Here is a 21,276-nt window from a genome sequence, read left to right on the forward strand (position 1 = left end):
CTTCTAAGAACTGAATGGAAAAGAAAATTGTAAAGTTCAGATAAGTCCCACTGAAATTTGTACTCAGATCCCTGTTTTCAGAGTCCAGAGTGCTAACCATGACACCATCCACCCTCCCCTACCAGGGTGAGCTTTCCATTTTGACAGAAGAGATTTGCCTCAGGGGGCAACTTATCTTTTATTGAAAAATATTATCTCACATAAAAACCACTGTTCAACAGAGTTATAACGTTATTTGAGTCTTTTGGGCAACATCCTTCCCCAACATAGTTCAATATGCAAAAGTTTACCAGAATAGGAAAGCAATCCAATTCAGTTTCTCTTTGACAGTAGAATATTAAAAACTTTGACATTTCCACATTGCTGCAGCAGTTTGCACTCCTTTCACATGGGAGGTTCCATGGTGTAATGGTTAGCACTTTGGACTTTGAATCCAATGATCCGAGTTCAAATCTCGGTGGGACCATTTTATGACTCTTGACCAAATCATTTTCTTTCAAGTGTATTCATTAATATCACATATCTAATACCGGTAGGGTGAAAAATTAATTTATTGATTATACTCTAAAAGTTTACTAGATGTGAGCAAATAATAGAATTTTTACAATACCTGGAAACTAAATGGCTCAAAATAATGAGAGATTTTACAAACTCACTCTGGTTTCTCAAACTCATCACAGGGGCCTGATGCACGACATTACTTTTTAAAATCTTACTGTTTTTGATAAGGGGAACAAGGAACTTTTTAATTGCAAAGCATTCATTAAAACAAAACTTGAGGAGCCAAACTTTGTATTACGGTGACCGAAGATGTGCAGTTTGAATAATAATCTTGAAATTCAGACGTACAAAGATTTTACACACTGATTTTCAACAGTAATTCCACAACCAATAAAGTTGAATCTTTTGAAAGACATGTCAAAGGTGTGAATCTGAAATTCACTTTCAAAGAAATTCACAATGAAATGCACTGTGTAAGTCCAGCATGTTGTCAGCTAAGAAATCAGCAAAAATGAACTATCTCATTACTGGCCATATAGATGAGAAAGGAAAATAAACTCATGTTTACAATGTGGATGTGAAAGAACAGTTTCTAGGTTCAGCTTCAATATTTATGTTTATGAATAATTGATATGTTCATATTGTCTAACAGCTATCTAGATGGATAAAGCTATGTATGCATCTATACATACTTATGCGTTCATACGCATCAGTATAAAACATTGATATTAGGTTTTTTCTAGACCAAATTCTAAAAAATGAGTTAAACAGTGAATCTCATAATTGTAGTAGGTCCCACCGAGATTTGAACTAGGATCGCTGGATTCAGAGTCCAGAGTGCTAACCATTACACCATGGAACCCTCTCACACAAGAGTGACTTTTCCATTGAGACAAAAGAGAGCGCATCAGTGATGGCCTTCTCTTATATTGATACAAAGATATCTCATTTGAATGGTCATAGTGGATAGAGCTTTAATGTGATTTGATTCTTTTCGCTATATTCTCTATAAAAGTGTTAAATATTCAAATGTTTATCAGAATATAAAAGTTATATCACAATGTTCATCTTTGCCTGTAGCATAATTAAACAGTCTACATTTCCAGACTACTGAAGCAATGTCTCTGTCTCCTGCATGGGTGGCTCCATAGAGCAATGGTTGGCAATTTGGACTTTGCATCCAATGATCCGATTTGAGACCTTGGAGGGACTTTTTTTATTACTCTTGAGCTTTTCCATTTCTTCATCTTTGTTCATTGATAGCTCAAATCCAACACCAGTAGGTTGAAAGAGTCAATTATTGAATGCTTTCAAAATGTCCATCAGCTTGAACAAGTTACATCAATACAAACTTTACAATACTTTGACATCAAATTTCTTCACAAAGTAGTTAGCCATTATAAAATCATATCCTGATTTTCTCAAACGCATTTCAGACGGGTGATTCACAGCATCACTTTTTTAAGCTTTCCTGCTATTGATAAGGCGAAAATAGCACATTTTGAATGAGAAGTTTTCTTCAATCAAACATAGAGGAACCCAAATGATGATCTCATTCAGCTAGTAAAAATGTTGTTTTATATTAGTATGGAAATCGTGAAAAGAAAATGTTTTTCATGCTGATTTCCAACAGTTGCTCTCCAATCGTAAAATATAAGCTTTTGGTCGGAGGCATCACAGGTACTGATCAAATTCTCATTTTTGAACTTTATTCACAAATCATATGATATGCTTTGTATACATCAACTGTATTGTTGGATCAATACTGAGTAAAAAGTGACTATCTCAATTTCAGGACATATAAAAGAGAAAGAAGTAGAAACTCATGTTTCAAATGCTGAGAGGCAACAACTGTTCATGATTTTCACCTCCACTAATTATATTTATTTTTATAATCTATATGTTTCTATTTTCCTATAAATATACAGAGACATATAGCTATATATACAGAGATACATATGTACAGGTTGATTTTTACATGTTTATAAGTAAATGTGATGTTGTTCCAAATAAAACTTCTAAGAACTGAATGGAAAAGAAAATTGTAAAGTTCAGATAAGTCCCACTGAAATTTGTACTCAGATCCCTGTTTTCAGAGTCCAGAGTGCTAACCATGACACCATCCACCCTCCCCTACCAGGGTGAGCTTTCCATTTTGACAGAAGAGATTTGCCTCAGGGGGCAACTTATCTTTTATTGAAAAATATTATCTCACATAAAAACCACTGTTCAACAGAGTTATAACGTTATTTGAGTCTTTTGGGCAACATCCTTCCCCAACATAGTTCAATATGCAAAAGTTTACCAGAATAGGAAAGCAATCCAATTCAGTTTCTCTTTGACAGTAGAATATTAAAAACTTTGACATTTCCACATTGCTGCAGCAGTTTGCACTCCTTTCACATGGGAGGTTCCATGGTGTAATGGTTAGCACTTTGGACTTTGAATCCAATGATCCGAGTTCAAATCTCGGTGGGGCCATTTTATGACTCTTGACCAAATCATTTTCTTTCAAGTGTATTCATTAATATCACATATCTAATACCGGTAGGGTGAAAAATTAATTTATTGATTATACTCTAAAAGTTTACTAGATGTGAGCAAATAATAGAATTTTTACAATACCTGGAAACTAAATGGCTCAAAATAATGAGAGATTTTACAAACTCACTCTGGTTTCTCAAACTCATCACAGGGGCCTGATGCACGACATTACTTTTTAAAATCTTACTGTTTTTGATAAGGGGAACAAGGAACTTTTTAATTGCAAAGCATTCATTAAAACAAAACTTGAGGAGCCAAACTTTGTATTACGGTGACCGAAGATGTGCAGTTTGAATAATAATCTTGAAATTCAGACGTACAAAGATTTTACACACTGATTTTCAACAGTAATTCCACAACCAATAAAGTTGAATCTTTTGAAAGACATGTCAAAGGTGTGAATCTGAAATTCACTTTCAAAGAAATTCACAATGAAATGCACTGTGTAAGTCCAGCATGTTGTCAGCTAAGAAATCAGCAAAAATGAACTATCTCATTACTGGCCATATAGATGAGAAAGGAAAATAAACTCATGTTTACAATGTGGATGTGAAAGAACAGTTTCTAGGTTCAGCTTCAATATTTATGTTTATGAATAATTGATATGTTCATATTGTCTAACAGCTATCTAGACGGATAAAGCTATGTATGCATCTATACATACTTATGCGTTCATACGCATCAGTATAAAACATTGATATTAGGTTTTTTCTAGACCAAATTCTAAAAAATGAGTTAAACAGTGAATCTCATAATTGTAGTAGGTCCCACCGAGATTTGAACTAGGATCGCTGGATTCAGAGTCCAGAGTGCTAACCATTACACCATGGAACCCTCTCACACAAGAGTGACTTTTCCATTGAGACAAAAGAGAGCGCATCAGTGATGGCCTTCTCTTATATTGATACAAAGATATCTCATTTGAATGGTCATAGTGGATAGAGCTTTAATGTGATTTGATTCTTTTCGCTATATTCTCTATAAAAGTGTTAAATATTCAAATGTTTATCAGAATATAAAAGTTATATCACAATGTTCATCTTTGCCTGTAGCATAATTAAACAGTCTACATTTCCAGACTACTGAAGCAATGTCTCTGTCTCCTGCATGGGTGGCTCCATAGAGCAATGGTTGGCAATTTGGACTTTGCATCCAATGATCCGATTTGAGACCTTGGAGGGACTTTTTTTATTACTCTTGAGCTTTTCCATTTCTTCATCTTTGTTCATTGATAGCTCAAATCCAACACCAGTAGGTTGAAAGAGTCAATTATTGAATGCTTTCAAAATGTCCATCAGCTTGAACAAGTTACATCAATACAAACTTTACAATACTTTGACATCAAATTTCTTCACAAAGTAGTTAGCCATTATAAAATCATATCCTGATTTTCTCAAACGCATTTCAGACGGGTGATTCACAGCATCACTTTTTTAAGCTTTCCTGCTATTGATAAGGCGAAAATAGCACATTTTGAATGAGAAGTTTTCTTCAATCAAACATAGAGGAACCCAAATGATGATCTCATTCAGCTAGTAAAAATGTTGTTTTATATTAGTATGGAAATCGTGAAAAGAAAATGTTTTTCATGCTGATTTACAACAGTTGCTCTCCAATCGTAAAATATAAGCTTTTGGTCGGAGGCATCACAGGTACTGATCAAATTCTCATTTTTGAACTTTATTCACAAATCATATGATATGCTTTGTATACATCAACTGTATTGTTGGATCAATACTGAGTAAAAAGTGACTATCTCAATTTCAGGACATATAAAAGAGAAAGAAGTAGAAACTCATGTTTCAAATGCTGAGAGGCAACAACTGTTCATGATTTTCACCTCCACTAATTATATTTATTTTTATAATCTATATGTTTATATTTTCCTATAAATATACAGAGACATATAGCTATATATACAGAGATACATATGTACAGGTTGATTTTTACATGTTTATAAGTAAATGTGATGTTGTTCCAAATAAAACTTCTAAGAACTGAATGGAAAAGAAAATTGTAAAGTTCAGATAAGTCCCACTGAAATTTGTACTCAGATCCCTGTTTTCAGAGTCCAGAGTGCTAACCATGACACCATCCACCCTCCCCTACCAGGGTGAGCTTTCCATTTTGACAGAAGAGATTTGCCTCAGGGGGCAACTTATCTTTCATTGAAAAATATTATCTCACATAAAAACCACTGTTCAACAGAGTTATAACGTTATTTGAGTCTTTTGGGCAACATCCTTCCCCAACATAGTTCAATATGCAAAAGTTTACCAGAATAGGAAAGCAATCCAATTCAGTTTCTCTTTGACAGTAGAATATTAAAAACTTTGACATTTCCACATTGCTGCAGCAGTTTGCACTCCTTTCACATGGGAGGTTCCATGGTGTAATGGTTAGCACTTTGGACTTTGAATCCAATGATCCGAGTTCAAATCTCGGTGGGACCATTTTATGACTCTTGACCAAATCATTTTCTTTCAAGTGTATTCATTAATATCACATATCTAATACCGGTAGGGTGAAAAATTAATTTATTGATTATACTCTAAAAGTTTACTAGATGTGAGCAAATAATAGAATTTTTACAATACCTGGAAACTAAATGGCTCAAAATAATGAGAGATTTTACAAACTCACTCTGGTTTCTCAAACTCATCACAGGGGCCTGATGCACGACATTACTTTTTAAAATCTTACTGTTTTTGATAAGGGGAACAAGGAACTTTTTAATTGCAAAGCATTCATTAAAACAAAACTTGAGGAGCCAAACTTTGTATTACGGTGACCGAAGATGTGCAGTTTGAATAATAATCTTGAAATTCAGACGTACAAAGATTTTACACACTGATTTTCAACAGTAATTCCACAACCAATAAAGTTGAATCTTTTGAAAGACATGTCAAAGGTGTGAATCTGAAATTCACTTTCAAAGAAATTCACAATGAAATGCACTGTGTAAGTCCAGCATGTTGTCAGCTAAGAAATCAGCAAAAATGAACTATCTCATTACTGGCCATATAGATGAGAAAGGAAAATAAACTCATGTTTACAATGTGGATGTGAAAGAACAGTTTCTAGGTTCAGCTTCAATATTTATGTTTATGAATAATTGATATGTTCATATTGTCTAACAGCTATCTAGATGGATAAAGCTATGTATGCATCTATACATACTTATGCGTTCATACGCATCAGTATAAAACATTGATATTAGGTTTTTTCTAGACCAAATTCTAAAAAATGAGTTAAACAGTGAATCTCATAATTGTAGTAGGTCCCACCGAGATTTGAACTAGGATCGCTGGATTCAGAGTCCAGAGTGCTAACCATTACACCATGGAACCCTCTCACACAAGAGTGACTTTTCCATTGAGACAAAAGAGAGCGCATCAGTGATGGCCTTCTCTTATATTGATACAAAGATATCTCATTTGAATGGTCATAGTGGATAGAGCTTTAATGTGATTTGATTCTTTTCGCTATATTCTCTATAAAAGTGTTAAATATTCAAATGTTTATCAGAATATAAAAGTTATATCACAATGTTCATCTTTGCCTGTAGCATAATTAAACAGTCTACATTTCCAGACTACTGAAGCAATGTCTCTGTCTCCTGCATGGGTGGCTCCATAGAGCAATGGTTGGCAATTTGGACTTTGCATCCAATGATCCGATTTGAGACCTTGGAGGGACTTTTTTTATTACTCTTGAGCTTTTCCATTTCTTCATCTTTGTTCATTGATAGCTCAAATCCAACACCAGTAGGTTGAAAGAGTCAATTATTGAATGCTTTCAAAATGTCCATCAGCTTGAACAAGTTACATCAATACAAACTTTACAATACTTTGACATCAAATTTCTTCACAAAGTAGTTAGCCATTATAAAATCATATCCTGATTTTCTCAAACGCATTTCAGACGGGTGATTCACAGCATCACTTTTTTAAGCTTTCCTGCTATTGATAAGGCGAAAATAGCACATTTTGAATGAGAAGTTTTCTTCAATCAAACATAGAGGAACCCAAATGATGATCTCATTCAGCTAGTAAAAATGTTGTTTTATATTAGTATGGAAATCGTGAAAAGAAAATGTTTTTCATGCTGATTTCCAACAGTTGCTCTCCAATCGTAAAATATAAGCTTTTGGTCGGAGGCATCACAGGTACTGATCAAATTCTCATTTTTGAACTTTATTCACAAATCATATGATATGCTTTGTATACATCAACTGTATTGTTGGATCAATACTGAGTAAAAAGTGACTATCTCAATTTCAGGACATATAAAAGAGAAAGAAGTAGAAACTCATGTTTCAAATGCTGAGAGGCAACAACTGTTCATGATTTTCACCTCCACTAATTATATTTATTTTTATAATCTATATGTTTCTATTTTCCTATAAATATACAGAGACATATAGCTATATATACAGAGATACATATGTACAGGTTGATTTTTACATGTTTATAAGTAAATGTGATGTTGTTCCAAATAAAACTTCTAAGAACTGAATGGAAAAGAAAATTGTAAAGTTCAGATAAGTCCCACTGAAATTTGTACTCAGATCCCTGTTTTCAGAGTCCAGAGTGCTAACCATGACACCATCCACCCTCCCCTACCAGGGTGAGCTTTCCATTTTGACAGAAGAGATTTGCCTCAGGGGGCAACTTATCTTTTATTGAAAAATATTATCTCACATAAAAACCACTGTTCAACAGAGTTATAACGTTATTTGAGTCTTTTGGGCAACATCCTTCCCCAACATAGTTCAATATGCAAAAGTTTACCAGAATAGGAAAGCAATCCAATTCAGTTTCTCTTTGACAGTAGAATATTAAAAACTTTGACATTTCCACATTGCTGCAGCAGTTTGCACTCCTTTCACATGGGAGGTTCCATGGTGTAATGGTTAGCACTTTGGACTTTGAATCCAATGATCCGAGTTCAAATCTCGGTGGGGCCATTTTATGACTCTTGACCAAATCATTTTCTTTCAAGTGTATTCATTAATATCACATATCTAATACCGGTAGGGTGAAAAATTAATTTATTGATTATACTCTAAAAGTTTACTAGATGTGAGCAAATAATAGAATTTTTACAATACCTGGAAACTAAATGGCTCAAAATAATGAGAGATTTTACAAACTCACTCTGGTTTCTCAAACTCATCACAGGGGCCTGATGCACGACATTACTTTTTAAAATCTTACTGTTTTTGATAAGGGGAACAAGGAACTTTTTAATTGCAAAGCATTCATTAAAACAAAACTTGAGGAGCCAAACTTTGTATTACGGTGACCGAAGATGTGCAGTTTGAATAATAATCTTGAAATTCAGACGTACAAAGATTTTACACACTGATTTTCAACAGTAATTCCACAACCAATAAAGTTGAATCTTTTGAAAGACATGTCAAAGGTGTGAATCTGAAATTCACTTTCAAAGAAATTCACAATGAAATGCACTGTGTAAGTCCAGCATGTTGTCAGCTAAGAAATCAGCAAAAATGAACTATCTCATTACTGGCCATATAGATGAGAAAGGAAAATAAACTCATGTTTACAATGTGGATGTGAAAGAACAGTTTCTAGGTTCAGCTTCAATATTTATGTTTATGAATAATTGATATGTTCATATTGTCTAACAGCTATCTAGACGGATAAAGCTATGTATGCATCTATACATACTTATGCGTTCATACGCATCAGTATAAAACATTGATATTAGGTTTTTTCTAGACCAAATTCTAAAAAATGAGTTAAACAGTGAATCTCATAATTGTAGTAGGTCCCACCGAGATTTGAACTAGGATCGCTGGATTCAGAGTCCAGAGTGCTAACCATTACACCATGGAACCCTCTCACACAAGAGTGACTTTTCCATTGAGACAAAAGAGAGCGCATCAGTGATGGCCTTCTCTTATATTGATACAAAGATATCTCATTTGAATGGTCATAGTGGATAGAGCTTTAATGTGATTTGATTCTTTTCGCTATATTCTCTATAAAAGTGTTAAATATTCAAATGTTTATCAGAATATAAAAGTTATATCACAATGTTCATCTTTGCCTGTAGCATAATTAAACAGTCTACATTTCCAGACTACTGAAGCAATGTCTCTGTCTCCTGCATGGGTGGCTCCATAGAGCAATGGTTGGCAATTTGGACTTTGCATCCAATGATCCGATTTGAGACCTTGGAGGGACTTTTTTTATTACTCTTGAGCTTTTCCATTTCTTCATCTTTGTTCATTGATAGCTCAAATCCAACACCAGTAGGTTGAAAGAGTCAATTATTGAATGCTTTCAAAATGTCCATCAGCTTGAACAAGTTACATCAATACAAACTTTACAATACTTTGACATCAAATTTCTTCACAAAGTAGTTAGCCATTATAAAATCATATCCTGATTTTCTCAAACGCATTTCAGACGGGTGATTCACAGCATCACTTTTTTAAGCTTTCCTGCTATTGATAAGGCGAAAATAGCACATTTTGAATGAGAAGTTTTCTTCAATCAAACATAGAGGAACCCAAATGATGATCTCATTCAGCTAGTAAAAATGTTGTTTTATATTAGTATGGAAATCGTGAAAAGAAAATGTTTTTCATGCTGATTTACAACAGTTGCTCTCCAATCGTAAAATATAAGCTTTTGGTCGGAGGCATCACAGGTACTGATCAAATTCTCATTTTTGAACTTTATTCACAAATCATATGATATGCTTTGTATACATCAACTGTATTGTTGGATCAATACTGAGTAAAAAGTGACTATCTCAATTTCAGGACATATAAAAGAGAAAGAAGTAGAAACTCATGTTTCAAATGCTGAGAGGCAACAACTGTTCATGATTTTCACCTCCACTAATTATATTTATTTTTATAATCTATATGTTTATATTTTCCTATAAATATACAGAGACATATAGCTATATATACAGAGATACATATGTACAGGTTGATTTTTACATGTTTATAAGTAAATGTGATGTTGTTCCAAATAAAACTTCTAAGAACTGAATGGAAAAGAAAATTGTAAAGTTCAGATAAGTCCCACTGAAATTTGTACTCAGATCCCTGTTTTCAGAGTCCAGAGTGCTAACCATGACACCATCCACCCTCCCCTACCAGGGTGAGCTTTCCATTTTGACAGAAGAGATTTGCCTCAGGGGGCAACTTATCTTTTATTGAAAAATATTATCTCACATAAAAACCACTGTTCAACAGAGTTATAACGTTATTTGAGTCTTTTGGGCAACATCCTTCCCCAACATAGTTCAATATGCAAAAGTTTACCAGAATAGGAATGCAATCCAATTCAGTTTCTCTTTGACAGTAGAATATTAAAAACTTTGACATTTCCACATTGCTGCAGAAGTTTGCACTCCTTTCACATGGGAGGTTCCATGGTGTAATGGTTAGCACTTTGGACTTTGAATCCAATGATCCGAGTTCAAATCTCGGTGGGACCATTTTATGACTCTTGACCAAATCATTTTCTTTCAAGTGTATTCATTAATATCACATATCTAATACCGGTAGGGTGAAAAATTAATTTATTGATTATACTCTAAAAGTTTACTAGATGTGAGCAAATAATAGAATTTTTACAATACCTGGAAACTAAATGGCTCAAAATAATGAGAGATTTTACAAACTCACTCTGGTTTCTCAAACTCATCACAGGGGCCTGATGCACGACATTACTTTTTAACCCCTTCCATGCTCATGACGGAACGGTTCCGTCATGAGCATCGGTTGAGCTGTGCTCATGACGGAACCGTTCCGTCATGGCCCCGCCCGCGCTCGAACCCTTCAGCACCGCGGAGGAATCCGCGCAGCGCTGAAGGGGTTAAAATCTTACTGTTATTGATAAGGGGAACAAGGAACTTTTTAATTGCAAAGCATTCATTAAAACAAAACTTGAGGAGTCAAACTTTGTATTACGAGGACCGAAGATGTGCAGTTTGAATAATAATCTTGAAATTCAGACGTACAAAGATTTTACACACTGATTTTCAACAGTAAATCCACAACCAATAAAGTTGAATCTTTTGAAAGACATGTCAAAGGTGTGAATCTGAAATTCACTTTCAAAGAAATTCACAATGAAATGCACTGTGTAAGTCCAGCATGTTGTCAGCTAAGAAATCAGCAAAAATGAACTATCTCATTACTGGCCATATAGATGAGAAAGGAAAATAAACTCATGCTTACAATGTGGATGTGAAAGAACAGTTTCTAGGTTCAGCTTCAATATTTATGTTTATGAATAATTGATATGTTCATATTGTCTAACAGCTATCTAGATGGATAAAGCTATGTATGCATCTATACATACTTATGCGTTCATACGCATCAGTATAAAACATTGATATTAGGTTTTTTCTAGACCAAATTCTAAAAAATGAGTTAAACAGTGAATCTCATAATTGTAGTAGGTCCCACCGAGATTTGAACTAGGATCGCTGGATTCAGAGTCCAGAGTGCTAACCATTACACCATGGAACCCTCTCACACAAGAGTGACTTTTCCATTGAGACAAAAGAGAGCGCATCAGTGATGGCCTTCTCTTATATTGATACAAAGATATCTCATTTGAATGGTCATAGTGGATAGAGCTTTAATGTGATTTGATTCTTTTCGCTATATTCTCTATAAAAGTGTTAAATATTCAAATGTTTATCAGAATATAAAAGTTATATCACAATGTTCATCTTTGCCTGTAGCATAATTAAACAGTCTACATTTCCAGACTACTGAAGCAATGTCTCTGTCTCCTGCATGGGTGGCTCCATAGAGCAATGGTTGGCAATTTGGACTTTGCATCCAATGATCCGATTTGAGACCTTGGAGGGACTTTTTTTATTACTCTTGAGCTTTTCCATTTCTTCATCTTTGTTCATTGATAGCTCAAATCCAACACCAGTAGGTTGAAAGAGTCAATTATTGAATGCTTTCAAAATGTCCATCAGCTTGAACAAGTTACATCAATACAAACTTTACAATACTTTGACATCAAATTTCTTCACAAAGTAGTTAGCCATTATAAAATCATATCCTGATTTTCTCAAACGCATTTCAGACGGGTGATTCACAGCATCACTTTTTTAAGCTTTCCTGCTATTGATAAGGCGAAAATAGCACATTTTGAATGAGAAGTTTTCTTCAATCAAACATAGAGGAACCCAAATGATGATCTCATTCAGCTAGTAAAAATGTTGTTTTATATTAGTATGGAAATCGTGAAAAGAAAATGTTTTTCATGCTGATTTCCAACAGTTGCTCTCCAATCGTAAAATATAAGCTTTTGGTCGGAGGCATCACAGGTACTGATCAAATTCTCATTTTTGAACTTTATTCACAAATCATATGATATGCTTTGTATACATCAACTGTATTGTTGGATCAATACTGAGTAAAAAGTGACTATCTCAATTTCAGGACATATAAAAGAGAAAGAAGTAGAAACTCATGTTTCAAATGCTGAGAGGCAACAACTGTTCATGATTTTCACCTCCACTAATTATATTTATTTTTATAATCTATATGTTTATATTTTCCTATAAATATACAGAGACATATAGCTATATATACAGAGATACATATGTACAGGTTGATTTTTACATGTTTATAAGTAAATGTGATGTTGTTCCAAATAAAACTTCTAAGAACTGAATGGAAAAGAAAATTGTAAAGTTCAGATAAGTCCCACTGAAATTTGTACTCAGATCCCTGTTTTCAGAGTCCAGAGTGCTAACCATGACACCATCCACCCTCCCCTACCAGGGTGAGCTTTCCATTTTGACAGAAGAGATTTGCCTCAGGGGGCAACTTATCTTTTATTGAAAAATATTATCTCACATAAAAACCACTGTTCAACAGAGTTATAACGTTATTTGAGTCTTTTGGGCAACATCCTTCCCCAACATAGTTCAATATGCAAAAGTTTACCAGAATAGGAAAGCAATCCAATTCAGTTTCTCTTTGACAGTAGAATATTAAAAACTTTGACATTTCCACATTGCTGCAGCAGTTTGCACTCCTTTCACATGGGAGGTTCCATGGTGTAATGGTTAGCACTTTGGACTTTGAATCCAATGATCCGAGTTCAAATCTCGGTGGGGCCATTTTATGACTCTTGACCAAATCATTTTCTTTCAAGTGTATTCATTAATATCACATATCTAATACCGGTAGGGTGAAAAATTAATTTATTGATTATACTCTAAAAGTTTACTAGATGTGAGCAAATAATAGAATTTTTACAATACCTGGAAACTAAATGGCTCAAAATAATGAGAGATTTTACAAACTCACTCTGGTTTCTCAAACTCATCACAGGGGCCTGATGCACGACATTACTTTTTAAAATCTTACTGTTTTTGATAAGGGGAACAAGGAACTTTTTAATTGCAAAGCATTCATTAAAACAAAACTTGAGGAGCCAAACTTTGTATTACGGTGACCGAAGATGTGCAGTTTGAATAATAATCTTGAAATTCAGACGTACAAAGATTTTACACACTGATTTTCAACAGTAATTCCACAACCAATAAAGTTGAATCTTTTGAAAGACATGTCAAAGGTGTGAATCTGAAATTCACTTTCAAAGAAATTCACAATGAAATGCACTGTGTAAGTCCAGCATGTTGTCAGCTAAGAAATCAGCAAAAATGAACTATCTCATTACTGGCCATATAGATGAGAAAGGAAAATAAACTCATGTTTACAATGTGGATGTGAAAGAACAGTTTCTAGGTTCAGCTTCAATATTTATGTTTATGAATAATTGATATGTTCATATTGTCTAACAGCTATCTAGACGGATAAAGCTATGTATGCATCTATACATACTTATGCGTTCATACGCATCAGTATAAAACATTGATATTAGGTTTTTTCTAGACCAAATTCTAAAAAATGAGTTAAACAGTGAATCTCATAATTGTAGTAGGTCCCACCGAGATTTGAACTAGGATCGCTGGATTCAGAGTCCAGAGTGCTAACCATTACACCATGGAACCCTCTCACACAAGAGTGACTTTTCCATTGAGACAAAAGAGAGCGCATCAGTGATGGCCTTCTCTTATATTGATACAAAGATATCTCATTTGAATGGTCATAGTGGATAGAGCTTTAATGTGATTTGATTCTTTTCGCTATATTCTCTATAAAAGTGTTAAATATTCAAATGTTTATCAGAATATAAAAGTTATATCACAATGTTCATCTTTGCCTGTAGCATAATTAAACAGTCTACATTTCCAGACTACTGAAGCAATGTCTCTGTCTCCTGCATGGGTGGCTCCATAGAGCAATGGTTGGCAATTTGGACTTTGCATCCAATGATCCGATTTGAGACCTTGGAGGGACTTTTTTTATTACTCTTGAGCTTTTCCATTTCTTCATCTTTGTTCATTGATAGCTCAAATCCAACACCAGTAGGTTGAAAGAGTCAATTATTGAATGCTTTCAAAATGTCCATCAGCTTGAACAAGTTACATCAATACAAACTTTACAATACTTTGACATCAAATTTCTTCACAAAGTAGTTAGCCATTATAAAATCATATCCTGATTTTCTCAAACGCATTTCAGACGGGTGATTCACAGCATCACTTTTTTAAGCTTTCCTGCTATTGATAAGGCGAAAATAGCACATTTTGAATGAGAAGTTTTCTTCAATCAAACATAGAGGAACCCAAATGATGATCTCATTCAGCTAGTAAAAATGTTGTTTTATATTAGTATGGAAATCGTGAAAAGAAAATGTTTTTCATGCTGATTTACAACAGTTGCTCTCCAATCGTAAAATATAAGCTTTTGGTCGGAGGCATCACAGGTACTGATCAAATTCTCATTTTTGAACTTTATTCACAAATCATATGATATGCTTTGTATACATCAACTGTATTGTTGGATCAATACTGAGTAAAAAGTGACTATCTCAATTTCAGGACATATAAAAGAGAAAGAAGTAGAAACTCATGTTTCAAATGCTGAGAGGCAACAACTGTTCATGATTTTCACCTCCACTAATTATATTTATTTTTATAATCTATATGTTTATATTTTCCTATAAATATACAGAGACATATAGCTATATATACAGAGATACATATGTACAGGTTGATTTTTACATGTTTATAAGTAAATGTGATGTTGTTCCAAATAAAACTTCTAAGAACTGAATGGAAAAGAAAATTGTAAAGTTCAGATAAGTCCCACTGAAATTTGTACTCAGATCCCTGTTTTCAGAGTCCAGAGTGCTAACCATGACACCATCCACCCTCCCCTACCAGGGTGAGCTTTCCATTTTGACAGAAGAGATTTGCCTCAGGGGGCAACTTATCTTTTATTGAAAAATATTATCTCACATAAAAACCACTGTTCAACAGAGTTATAACGTTATTTGAGTCTTTTGGGCAACATCCTTCCCCAACATAGTTCAATATGCAAAAGTTTACCAGAATAGGAATGCAATCCAATTCAGTTTCTCTTTGACAGTAGAATATTAAAAACTTTGACATTTCCACATTGCTGCAGAAGTTTGCACTCCTTTCACATGGGAGGTTCCATGGTGTAATGGTTAGCACTTTGGACTTTGAATCCAATGATCCGAGTTCAAATCTCGGTGGGACCATTTTATGACTCTTGACCAAATCATTTTCTTTCAAGTGTATTCATTAATATCACATATCTAATACCGGTAGGGTGAAAAATTAATTTATTGATTATACTCTAAAAGTTTACTAGATGTGAGCAAATAATAGAATTTTTACAATACCTGGAAACTAAATGGCTCAAAATAATGAGAGATTTTACAAACTCACTCTGGTTTCTCAAACTCATCACAGGGGCCTGATGCACGACATTACTTTTTAACCCCTTCCATGCTCATGACGGAACGGTTCCGTCATGAGCATCGGTTGAGCTGTGCTCATGACGGAACCGTTCCGTCATGGCCCCGCCCGCGCTCGAACCCTTCAGCACCGCGGAGGAATCCGCGCAGCGCTGAAGGGGTTAAAATCTTACTGTTATTGATAAGGGGAACAAGGAACTTTTTAATTGCAAAGCATTCATTAAAACAAAACTTGAGGAGTCAAACTTTGTATTACGGGGACCGAAGATGTGCAGTTTGAATAATAATCTTGAAATTCAGACGTACAAAGATTTTACACACTGATTTTCAACAGTAAATCCACAACCAATAAAGTTGAATCTTTTGAAAGACATGTCAAAGGTGTGAATCTGAAATTCACTTTCAAAGAAATTCACAATGAAATGCACTGTGTAAGTCCAGCATGTTGTCAGCTAAGAAATCAGCAAAAATGAACTATCTCATTACTGGCCATATAGATGAGAAAGGAAAATAAACTCATGCTTACAATGTGGATGTGAAAGAACAGTTTCTAGGTTCAGCTTCAATATTTATGTTTATGAATAATTGATATGTTCATATTGTCTAACAGCTATCTAGATGGATAAAGCTATGTATGCATCTATACATACTTATGCGTTCATACGCATCAGTATAAAACATTGATATTAGGTTTTTTCTACACCAAATTCTAAAAAATGAGTTAAACAGTGAATCTCATAATTGTAGTAGGTCCCACCGAGATTTGAACTAGGATCGCTGGATTCAGAGTCCAGAGTGCTAACCATTACACCATGGAACCCTCTCACACAAGAGTGACTTTTCCATTGAGACAAAAGAGAGCGCATCAGTGATGGCCTTCTCTTATATTGATACAAAGATATCTCATTTGAATGGTCATAGTGGATAGAGCTTTAATGTGATTTGATTCTTTTCGCTATATTCTCTATAAAAGTGTTAAATATTCAAATGTTTATCAGAATATAAAAGTTATATCACAATGTTCATCTTTGCCTGTAGCATAATTAAACAGTCTACATTTCCAGACTACTGAAGCAATGTCTCTGTCTCCTGCATGGGTGGCTCCATAGAGCAATGGTTGGCAATTTGGACTTTGCATCCAATGATCCGATTTGAGACCTTGGAGGGACTTTTTTTATTACTCTTGAGCTTTTCCATTTCTTCATCTTTGTTCATTGATAGCTCAAATCCAACACCAGTAGGTTGAAAGAGTCAATTATTGAATGCTTTCAAAATGTCCATCAGCTTGAACAAGTTACATCAATACAAACTTTACAATACTTTGACATCAAATTTCTTCACAAAGTAGTTAGCCATTATAAAATCATATCCTGATTTTCTCAAACGCATTTCAGACGGGTGATTCACAGCATCACTTTTTTAAGCTTTCCTGCTATTGATAAGGCGAAAATAGCACATTTTGAATGAGAAGTTTTCTTCAATCAAACATAGAGGAACCCAAATGATGATCTCATTCAGCTAGTAAAAATGTTGTTTTATATTAGTATGGAAATCGTGAAAAGAAAATGTTTTTCATGCTGATTTCCAACAGTTGCTCTCCAATCGTAAAATATAAGCTTTTGGTCGGAGGCATCACAGGTACTGATCAAATTCTCATTTTTGAACTTTATTCACAAATCATATGATATGCTTTGTATACATCAACTGTATTGTTGGATCAATACTGAGTAAAAAGTGACTATCTCAATTTCAGGACATATAAAAGAGAAAGAAGTAGAAACTCATGTTTCAAATGCTGAGAGGCAACAACTGTTCATGATTTTCACCTCCACTAATTATATTTATTTTTATAATCTATATGTTTATATTTTCCTATAAATATACAGAGACATATAGCTATATATACAGAGATACATATGTACAGGTTGATTTTTACATGTTTATAAGTAAATGTGATGTTGTTCCAAATAAAACTTCTAAGAACTGAATGGAAAAGAAAATTGTAAAGTTCAGATAAGTCCCACTGAAATTTGTACTCAGATCCCTGTTTTCAGAGTCCAGAGTGCTAACCATGACACCATCCACCCTCCCCTACCAGGGTGAGCTTTCCATTTTGACAGAAGAGATTTGCCTCAGGGGGCAACTTATCTTTTATTGAAAAATATTATCTCACATAAAAACCACTGTTCAACAGAGTTATAACGTTATTTGAGTCTTTTGGGCAACATCCTTCCCCAACATAGTTCAATATGCAAAAGTTTACCAGTATAGGAAAGCAATCCAATTCAGTTTCTCTTTGACAGTAGAATATTAAAAACTTTGACATTTCCACATTGCTGCAGCAGTTTGCACTCCTTTCACATGGGAGGTTCCATGGTGTAATGGTTAGCACTTTGGACTTTGAATCCAATGATCCGAGTTCAAATCTCGGTGGGACCATTTTATGACTCTTGACCAAATCATTTTCTTTCAAGTGTATTCATTAATATCACATATCTAATACCGGTAGGGTGAAAAATTAATTTATTGATTATACTCTAAAAGTTTACTAGATGTGAGCAAATAATAGAATTTTTACAATACCTGGAAACTAAATGGCTCAAAATAATGAGAGATTTTACAAACTCACTCTGGTTTCTCAAACTCATCACAGGGGCCTGATGCACGACATTACTTTTTAAAATCTTACTGTTTTTGATAAGGGGAACAAGGAACTTTTTAATTGCAAAGCATTCATTAAAACAAAACTTGAGGAGCCAAACTTTGTATTACGGTGACCGAAGATGTGCAGTTTGAATAATAATCTTGAAATTCAGACGTACAAAGATTTTACACACTGATTTTCAACAGTAATTCCACAACCAATAAAGTTGAATCTTTTGAAAGACATGTCAAAGGTGTGAATCTGAAATTCACTTTCAAAGAAATTCACAATGAAATGCACTGTGTAAGTCCAGCATGTTGTCAGCTAAGAAATCAGCAAAAATGAACTATCTCATTACTGGCCATATAGATGAGAAAGGAAAATAAACTCATGTTTACAATGTGGATGTGAAAGAACAGTTTCTAGGTTCAGCTTCAATATTTATGTTTATGAATAATTGATATGTTCATATTGTCTAACAGCTATCTAGACGGATAAAGCTATGTATGCATCTAAACATACTTATGCGTTCATACGCATCGGTATAAAACATTGATATTAGGTTTTTTCTAGACCAAATTCTAAAAAATGAGTTAAACAGTGAATCTCATAATTGTAGTAGGTCCCACCGAGATTTGAACTCGGATCGCTGGATTCAGAGTCCAGAGTGCTAACCATTACACCATGGAACCCTCTCACACAAGAGTGACTTTTCCATTGAGACAAAAGAGAGCGCATCAGTGATGGCCTTCTCTTATATTGATACAAAGATATCTCATTTGAATGGTCATAGTGGATAGAGCTTTAATGTGATTTGATTCTTTTCGCTATATTCTCTATAAAAGTGTTAAATATTCAAATGTTTATCAGAATATAAAAGTTATATCACAATGTTCATCTTTGCCTGTAGCATAATTAAACAGTCTACATTTCCAGACTACTGAAGCAATGTCTCTGTCTCCTGCATGGGTGGCTCCATAGTGCAATGGTTGGCAATTTGGACTTTGCATCCAATGATCCGATTTGAGACCTTGGAGGGACTTTTTTTATTACTCTTGAGCTTTTCCATTTCTTCATCTTTGTTCATTGATAGCTCAAATCCAACACCAGTAGGTTGAAAGAGTCAATTATTGAATGCTTTCAAAATGTCCATCAGCTTGAACAAGTTACATCAATACAAACTTTACAATACTTTGACATCAAATTTCTTCACAAAGTAGTTAGCCATTATAAAATCATATCCTGATTTTCTCAAACGCATTTCAGACGGGTGATTCACAGCATCACTTTTTTAAGCTTTCCTGCTATTGATAAGGCGAAAATAGCACATTTTGAATGAGAAGTTTTCTTCAATCAAACATAGAGGAACCCAAATGATGATCTCATTCAGCTAGTAAAAATGTTGTTTTATATTAGTATGGAAATCGTGAAAAGAAAATGTTTTTCATGCTGATTTACAACAGTTGCTCTCCAATCGTAAAATATAAGCTTTTGGTCGGAGGCATCACAGGTACTGATCAAATTCTCATTTTTGAACTTTATTCACAAATCATATGATATGCTTTGTATACATCAACTGTATTGTTGGATCAATACTGAGTAAAAAGTGACTATCTCAATTTCAGGACATATAAAAGAGAAAGAAGTAGAAACTCATGTTTCAAATGCTGAGAGGCAACAACTGTTCATGATTTTCACCTCCACTAATTATATTTATTTTTATAATCTATATGTTTATATTTTCCTATAAATATACAGAGACATATAGCTATATATACAGAGATACATATGTACAGGTTGATTTTTACATGTTTATAAGTAAATGTGATGTTGTTCCAAATAAAACTTCTAAGAACTGAATGGAAAAGAAAATTGTAAAGTTCAGATAAGTCCCACTGAAATTTGTACTCAGATCCCTGTTTTCAGAGTCCAGAGTGCTAACCATGACACCATCCACCCTCCCCTACCAGGGTGAGCTTTCCATTTTGACAGAAGAGATTTGCCTCAGGGGGCAACTTATCTTTTATTGAAAAATATTATCTCACATAAAAACCACTGTTCAACAGAGTTATAACGTTATTTGAGTCTTTTGGGCAACATCCTTCCCCAACATAGTTCAATATGCAAAAGTTTACCAGAATAGGAAAGCAATCCAATTCAGTTTCTCTTTGACAGTAGAATATTAAAAACTTTGACATTTCCACATTGCTGCAGCAGTTTGCACTCCTTTCACATGGGAGGTTCCATGGTGTAATGGTTAGCACTTTGGACTTTGAATCCAATGATCCGAGTTCAAATCTCGGTGGGACCATTTTATGACTCTTGACCAAATCATTTTCTTTCAAGTGTATTCATTAATATCACATATCTAATACCGGTAGGGTGAAAAATTAATTTATTGATTATACTCTAAAAGTTTACTAGATGTGAGCAAATAATAGAATTTTTACAATACCTGGAAACTAAATGGCTCAAAATAATGAGAGATTTTACAAACTCACTCTGGTTTCTCAAACTCATCACAGGGGCCTGATGCACGACATTACTTTTTAAAATCTTACTGTTTTTGATAAGGGGAACAAGGAACTTTTTAATTGCAAAGCATTCATTAAAACAAAACTTGAGGAGCCAAACTTTGTATTACGGTGACCGAAGATGTGCAGTTTGAATAATAATCTTGAAATTCAGACGTACAAAGATTTTACACAC

General features: G+C 34.2%; 10 non-coding genes across 10 annotated transcripts; 9 read left to right on the forward strand and 1 right to left on the reverse strand.

The window, feature by feature from the left end:
• The first annotated feature begins 394 nt into the window (after positions 1 to 394).
• TRNAQ-UUG (transfer RNA glutamine (anticodon UUG)) lies at positions 395 to 466 on the forward strand. The gene has a single exon. It is a non-coding gene; the product is annotated as a tRNA-Gln (tRNA).
• A 2,444-nt stretch (positions 467 to 2,910) lies between these two features.
• On the forward strand, positions 2,911 to 2,982 carry TRNAQ-UUG (transfer RNA glutamine (anticodon UUG)). Its single transcript has one exon. It is a non-coding gene; the product is annotated as a tRNA-Gln (tRNA).
• A 2,444-nt stretch (positions 2,983 to 5,426) lies between these two features.
• TRNAQ-UUG (transfer RNA glutamine (anticodon UUG)) lies at positions 5,427 to 5,498 on the forward strand. The gene has a single exon. It is a non-coding gene; the product is annotated as a tRNA-Gln (tRNA).
• A 2,444-nt stretch (positions 5,499 to 7,942) lies between these two features.
• On the forward strand, positions 7,943 to 8,014 carry TRNAQ-UUG (transfer RNA glutamine (anticodon UUG)). Its single transcript has one exon. It is a non-coding gene; the product is annotated as a tRNA-Gln (tRNA).
• Positions 8,015 to 10,458: 2,444 nt separating this feature from the next.
• Positions 10,459 to 10,530, forward strand: TRNAQ-UUG (transfer RNA glutamine (anticodon UUG)). The gene has a single exon. It is a non-coding gene; the product is annotated as a tRNA-Gln (tRNA).
• A 2,586-nt stretch (positions 10,531 to 13,116) lies between these two features.
• On the forward strand, positions 13,117 to 13,188 carry TRNAQ-UUG (transfer RNA glutamine (anticodon UUG)). The gene has a single exon. It is a non-coding gene; the product is annotated as a tRNA-Gln (tRNA).
• A 2,444-nt stretch (positions 13,189 to 15,632) lies between these two features.
• On the forward strand, positions 15,633 to 15,704 carry TRNAQ-UUG (transfer RNA glutamine (anticodon UUG)). Its single transcript has one exon. It is a non-coding gene; the product is annotated as a tRNA-Gln (tRNA).
• Positions 15,705 to 18,290: 2,586 nt separating this feature from the next.
• Positions 18,291 to 18,362, forward strand: TRNAQ-UUG (transfer RNA glutamine (anticodon UUG)). Its single transcript has one exon. It is a non-coding gene; the product is annotated as a tRNA-Gln (tRNA).
• Positions 18,363 to 19,187: 825 nt separating this feature from the next.
• TRNAQ-CUG (transfer RNA glutamine (anticodon CUG)) lies at positions 19,188 to 19,259 on the reverse strand. Its single transcript has one exon. It is a non-coding gene; the product is annotated as a tRNA-Gln (tRNA).
• A 1,547-nt stretch (positions 19,260 to 20,806) lies between these two features.
• Positions 20,807 to 20,878, forward strand: TRNAQ-UUG (transfer RNA glutamine (anticodon UUG)). The gene has a single exon. It is a non-coding gene; the product is annotated as a tRNA-Gln (tRNA).
• The last annotated feature ends 398 nt before the right edge of the window (positions 20,879 to 21,276 follow it).

Source organism: Triturus cristatus, chromosome 5_2, assembly GCF_964204655.1.
Source record: "Triturus cristatus chromosome 5_2, aTriCri1.1, whole genome shotgun sequence".
NCBI classification, from domain to species: Eukaryota; Metazoa; Chordata; class Amphibia; order Caudata; family Salamandridae; genus Triturus; species Triturus cristatus.